Source organism: Pinus tabuliformis, chromosome 5_2 (assembly GCF_031772625.1).
Source record: "Pinus tabuliformis cultivar Carrire ecotype Pingquan chromosome 5_2, CPIR1, whole genome shotgun sequence".
Lineage (NCBI taxonomy): Eukaryota > Viridiplantae > Streptophyta > Pinopsida > Pinales > Pinaceae > Pinus > Pinus tabuliformis.
In genome coordinates this window covers 577,885,526-577,892,928 of record NC_142306.1, presented here as the reverse complement: position 1 = coordinate 577,892,928, position 7,403 = coordinate 577,885,526, and positions in this window count along the sequence as shown.

Here is a 7,403-nt window from a genome sequence, read left to right as displayed (position 1 = left end):
TGCACTTCACCCACGCAGCTCTTCGAGCCACCACGTAGCAATGGTCATGCAGCCATGGTCACCACGCATCTCTTCTCCTTCACCACAAAAATCCAATCTGGAAACGACGTTTCTTCAGCAATTTGTTACCACGGTCTTTAGCACACACATGCAGGTCCATGGTTTTTACCACGCACATGTAGGTTCACGTTTTCTACCACGCACATGCAGGTTCATGGTCTTTACTATGCACCCTTCCCTTCGGCGGTAAAAAACAAGCAACCATGGCCACACAGGCTTTCAACAAGAAACACGCAGGTTTTTTTGTTGTCGTTTAAAACAGGGTCGTCGTGAATATGCACCACGCATTCCCGATGTGTGTCGCACTTATCCAGCATGGAGGTGTGCCTAAAATGTTAAAGGCCACGCCGAATTGTTAAAATAGAACGAGTGTGAAGTTTAACAGTGGATCGTCGCGTTTGTTCCCCTAAAATATGTGACGATTTTGCCTCTGTTGTGCCCATCACACAGCGTATAGGTTCCTCTGTCCTACAACTCCGCTACCATGTTAAAAAAGGCCATGTTTGTGTTAAATGAAATAAACACCCACTAGTCAGCTCTTCTCCAGAGAGTTTGAACCAGGAGAGTCTGACTCTGTAGAACGCTCTACATTGTCCATGTACATCACACATTAAATAGCAAACATAGATTTAGGGAAGTTAGAACCATAACCTAAGAAATATAAACTAATTCCTACCTTGAGGTCACATGAACCAACTCACACTATTCTAGGATATTCTCCATTATCTTTAACAATTTACCAATATTTTTTAAAGCTTTAAGCCAGTTAATTTTTTAAAAACTTTAAGGGAGTTAATTTACCAAGATTATTTGCAATGAAATAAAAGAAGAGTGAAGAGATTTTCTTGATTCTTTAGTTATTTAATAAAATACAGATAACTCACACAATGACGAAATAATTTGCACTAAGACAAGAGAAAGAAAATTTACATGTAAAATGCAAAACCTGGCAATAGTTTTGTTGCAAAAGAGTGATGAGATTTCCTTGATTCTTTCGAGAAAAGTTTTTGCGTCAATGCAGCGAGCAAAGTTTTCTTAAGGTGATATCCAATCGCTGTGAAAATTTAGAGAAAACACTTTCTTCTTATGGATATCAAAGGTTTCGTTGAGGTTTAGATGAGGGATTTACAAATAAATCATAATTTAAACAGTAAAGGTGTTTTTTTTTTTTTTTTTTTTAAATTTTCATTTAGATAATTTTAAGAATAAATTACGGGGAAAACATGTATAATGTTAAGATGACAGTATCTCCTTCACAGGTAAATCATGATGAAAATGTGCAAATGAACCAATATTTTGAAGTAAATCTAAATGATCTAATTTACGGACAAATCACAAAACTCGCTGCAAAAGTTTGCAAATTTCATTGATAAATCAGACAAGGCCCAATAGACTGTAGTAAAACCAGAAAAAGATAATCTATTACGCCTTTACTTATTTGATTTACATGAGGTTAAATTGTAGGTGTTGGCAATAATTTGTAGCAAAATTAGAGAGACTGATCTCCTTAAGCATCATTTTTTATTTACAGATAAAATGCAGAATAGTTTCCTGCAAAACTAGAGAGAGAGAATCGTTTCCTTAAGCATCAGTTACTTAATTTAAGATTAAATCATAGAAATAAATCACATAACACAAACAAGAGAGAAAATATTACATTAAGCTTTCAATTATTTATGAAATCGCCAAATCTACCCAACAAAGATTTATGAAAATTTTATCACTTACGGATAATTCACAAAATTCGCAAAATCTACCAAACAAAGATTTATGAAAATTTTAAGGGCTTATGCCTTGATCCTACGTTTTCGAGAAATTCAAAGGAATCTTTGCCACTGCGACTACCTAGTAAGTTTGATGCCTAGTGAGTGCAAGGATAAACTCTTCCTTTACATGTAGGAGCTCCACCCACTTGACCAAATCATGGATGATTGACTATAATGATTGGAAATAACACTACTCCAAGATATATATATCCGCCACCTCTTGGCCTCCCTACTCATGCTAGTTGATTGCATGGTCTCTTTGTGGCACAACGTAGCCACCATTAGTAATCCTAGTAACACTTTCATTTTATAGTTCTTGTGCATAATTAGATCCTTTTTTAACTTGGTTATCATGGCTTTGCAACCAATTTGAATCTTTGTAACGATCCTTGCTACCACCGCTCAACCCATGGAATTTTGGACATTATAGTATCATTCATGACGATTCATCTAAACTTGATTTAGGCTCTGGCAAGCTAGAATTTGTCAAGGATTCACTCCTTGGCATGGTTTGTACATTGATATTTGCTTAATATAAGATTGTGAATTTACCAAAAAAAAGTTCTTATCCATTAGAGGAAATATTATGACTTCAACATATCATGAAAATAAGGAAAAAAATATATTTATCCAATCACCCAAATTAAATCCAATTAATTGTGCTGAAGGCATTCTTTAAGGGGAGGTTACTCTCAAGGATTTCATTGTCTGTCTATATCCTGCAAGAACATGTCATGTGTACGCATATCATTTGATGGTAAAAATGTCACCGTGTTTTAGAGGAGAAGGTTCTATATATGGCTAAGAACACGTCCACACACAGAAATTTGTTCTGTGTGAAGTGGATTTAATATGTGAAGTGACTAGCATAATCGTTCAACAAATGGTGCTTTGAATGGATGTTCTTTGTAGCCATAGATTTGATCTATTCATTGTTTGAGTTGAAGATAAAGAAAAATTGACAACCTTGGCCCTTATTTCAGTTATAAGTTTGGAAAGTGTTTTAGGTGGGATAGTATGCCAAAAGCTATTTGTGGAGGCTTGCGTGTTTTTTGTGTCATCTTCTGGAGCACGTTGTGTGCTTCACAAGTCCATCTTGAGGAATGGAAATGTGCAGTATAAATTTCATTCCTATAACGCCATTGCAGAGAAAAGTAACGAATGGATAGAAACTGAATATTGGGTGAATGAAAGTGGGTGGACAGATTGGTAGTGGGGATGTGTAGCATTGCTCTCCATATTTCTACAAACGGTTCCCAAACATCATCGATCTCTCCTTCGGTCGTGTTGTAGGGGGGGGGGGTGTATTATTTTCCTGCCTATTCCAGGCTAATAGAAATGGAAACTGCCACATTATAAGCAACATACGCACAATGTTCCACCTATAGATATGTAGAGTTTTGCACGTCTTACAAATCGAGCGCTCCAAAGAAGTATAATGTATGATTCAGAAAAGCAGTGGGTGAGCACAAGAGAAAGAGAGAAGCGATGGAACCAATTCAAACCACAATTCAAAATCGATCCATGATAGTTTCAGATTGATCTACCATGATTAAATACAACTATATAAATTCAAGTTTAGGGTTTGATGGGATTATAATTATGATCCCATAGAATATTTTAACGTAAACGATAAATATTCAAGTTTAGTGATGGGATTATAGTTGCAATCCAATGGTTTTTTAAATATCCAATGGTAGCACACATGACAGAGGTTTATTATATGGCTGATGTGGCATTTAAAAAATCAAATATGGTAACAATTCCATGGAAAATCCTTGGTTAAGGTGAAATGAATTGCGTTTTAAATTTATTTGGAGTTTGTAAAAGTAAATGCATTGAGCCTAACCAACTCAATACATGTTTTATAGTTGTTAGAATTGAATATTCCAACAAATATTTCATGAAAAATAAAAAATCCAATAAGAAAATTGAACCAAGATGCAAAAAAAATGTAAAAAATGAAATGGAGCATATGAGTTTAGTAAATACAATGTTTTTCAAGGCACTATGGCCAAAATATTGGTTGAGGCAAAAAAAATAGGTTGGAGTGGTAGTGGAGATTGGATGGTGGACAAATATAGGTAAATCTGTGTGTAGAATAATAACAGACACATTACCATATTGTTATGTGAGTCTATATGTTATGTTCTAGCAAGTCTATATGTTATGTTTTAGGTTGATGTTGTGGTCCTAGATAATGTATGTACCTCATAACTCCATGAGTTGGAGTGTGTAGTTTCTATCTCATTTGATGTAAAACTATCACCATGTTGTAGGGGAGAAGGTTCTACATATATTCGTTCTATGCCACCTCATATTTGTCCCACATGGAAGCCAAACCTTAGTTGTAGGTTTGGATCAAAGTAGCTTTGGCCCTGAAAGTCAATCCACCTTGGGATTCATACCATTTTCCTATTGTGGAGCTCATGTTTTTCTCTGATCCAGTTGAGGTTGATCAAGAAAACACACACCCATAGGAGAAACAAGTTGATGATGTTGAGTTGTAAAATTTTTCTAATCAATCATCCCTCGACCTAACCCCTTTTGCAAGCATGGAATTAAGAGAGTGGGATAAATGAGATAAATTAGAGAGAACGTTAGAGAACTCATATTTGGTGAAGTTTTTGGTCATGTTTAGTTCATATTCGAAGCGACAACTGTGAACTTAGACATTTTAAGACATTTTCCAAATGATTTTGATTAAAAATTTACATTTCGTTTTCTAAAATTTATTTTCAATGTTTTTCAAATTATGTAAATGATTTTTAAATATTAGATAAATATAAATATTTCAGTAGGTTTTCTACCTTTAAAAAGAGAAGCAATTAGAGTGCATTTTCTATAGTGTATGAGAGACAATAAAAAACGAAGTGCATTTATGTGAATATTAAATGAATTTAAAGGGATATTAATACCAATTCTAAAATACATTTATGTGAATATTTCAAAGGGATTGTAAAATCATATGTATTTTATTTACTAAATTTTTGAGAATAGTGCTCTACATTTTCTCCGATCGAGAGTTCAATTTTTAATTTTTTAATTTATAGGTTATATATATATATATCGTTCAATATATATATATTTATTAAAAAACAAAAAAATCTATATATAATGAAATGGTCGAGTTAGACTATAACCTCATATATAAGAGACCCTTCTTTATGAGACAAGGGACCCATTTTCATCCAACAATTTGACTAGTAAAGTTTATTGAAGGTATACATACTCTACCCCCTTCGAATTTGAACTTGTTTCCTCTCATAAGGAAACACAAGCTCTTAGCCATTAGGCCCACTCAATTTGTAAACAATTTCACTTGAAACTATCTTTTAATCTTCAAGAAAGATCTAAACTTAATTTTAACTTGAAACGCTCTTTTGGCCTTCAAGAAGATCTAAACTTACTTTTGATGCACCGACATTGTATGGACCACTAATGGGTCATTTCAAGTGGCGTGGTTTTCCTTAAATAAAAATAATGAGTTAGATAATAATAATATATAATAGAAACTCATTAATTTCCCTATTTCTCATGGTACTAATATCAAGAATATTACAAATTTTTTGCGCGCGCTCTGCTCTGCTCTGCGGCGTTGGGATTAGGTCTGCAGCCGCCGTCGAGCTTTGACGCTGCCATGAGCGGTCCTGGGGGTGGGGAGTCCGCTCCCACCCCACCATCATCTGCTGAAGACGCATTCCGTAGCCTATTAACGCAGAAAGGGAAGAAACGCCAGATCTCTGAAGTGCCGAAATTCATAAAAAAGCTCGAAGAAATACCAGAGATTGCACTTCCAGAGGAACAACCGATTAAAATCGCTCTTGCTCTGGCTGACAGAGGCCTGGTAGGGCAGTTTATGGGCCGCTGGCCTTCCACAAAAACCACGGACGATTGGATTCAGCGAAACTGGAGACCTCAGCTGAAAAATAACGTGATTTGTTATGCTGTTGGAAGAGGCTATTTCATTTTTGAATTTACCTCCAAAGAAGATCGTGATCTGGTGTTCAGAAACGGACCGTATTTTATGGGAAATCAGGGACTGTATCTTAACAAATGGAGCCCTGATTTCGATCCCTCTGTCGATGTCCCTAAGGAGGCGCCGGTCTGGGTTCGTCTCCCTAACCTCCCGATACACTGCTGGAGCTATCAATCCCTGCAGAAGATTGGTAATGGGCTGGGTCGTTTCATTGACAAAGCTGATCACAAGGGCCAATATACCTGCGCTAGAATCTGCGTGGAAGTCGATCTGGAAGCCGGTCTGCCAGAAGCGGTCAAACTTACAGTTGGAGAATGGCAGCATTACCAGAAGTTGGACTACGAGCAGTTGCCTTTCAAATGCCGAACCTGTCATGAGCATGGACACTTCCAGCGAAACTGCCCAAAAGCTCCAACAGGGAACACGGTTGAAGAAGAAGGATGGAAAGAAATTAAAAAGGGAAAGGCTGTTCCAAAGCCACCGGGGTAGAATAACTCTGTACCATTGGGGAAGCCACAATCTAATACAAAGGCCACTGCTACTTCTAAAGATGGCTCCTCCTCAGGAGAAAAGGTGGATGTCATGGAGACCCAAGAGGAAACAGAAAATAAGTTGAAGCAAGTGAAAGAAACTGAAGTCGAATCAACTGTTCCACCAGTTGATGATTGTCAGAGGGGAAATGAAGGCAACGAAGAGCACATCAGTCTCGCCTCCGATTCTGAGGGAGAATCAGAAGAGAGAGATTCTGAAACTGATAACTCGCAAGTCACTCCTATCAAGACGACTAGGGGTCGGAAGTCCAAGAAGAAACAGAGAGAGGAAAAAACTTATCTAGATGTCCTCCAAGGCTCCCAAAAAACCCTCAAAGGAATGATGAATACCAGATCTGGGCGCAAGAGTAACAGGGCTCCAAAAGGAGCCTCAACCCCCCAAGTCAGTAAATAATGAAATACGTCTCCTGGAATTGCAGAGGTTTAGGTAGCAGGTTGAAAGAGGAAGCCTTGAAAGACATAGTGAGAATATACTCGCCTGAAATCCTCCTCATCCAGGAGACAAAGCTGGAGGATCTTCTTCTCCTCCAATCTAGTAAAGTTTTTTGGCAAAAAGGTCATGGAAGAGCGGTTAGTGCAAGAGGCGCTTCTGGTGGAATAGCCACCTTTTGGAACAACGCCATATATGATCTTATTCAAGAAAAAAGTAGCCCCCATTGGCTCTTCACTCAGCTCCTCCACAAAGATTCTGGTCAACAAGTAAGTATGTTTAATCTTTATGCTCCGGTATTGCCAAGCGAGAAAAATTTTTGTTGGAATTCGCTTCAATCCTTTCTTTCAGAGCAAAATCCAGGAAATATCATTATTGCAGGTGACCTGAATGTCACCCTTGCTCTTGATGAGAAAAAGGGAGGCTCCATTGTCAGGGACCCTGCCAGAGAATGGGTTGAAGATATTATGTTGGGCTGGGATCTGGAGGATATTAAACCTTCTTCAGGGAAATACACCTGGTCCAACAAAAGATTAGCCCCCAATCACATTGCTGCCCGTTTGGACAGATTCCTTGTCCACTCTTCTTTCCTGACATGCGGTCTTATGGCCACTTCT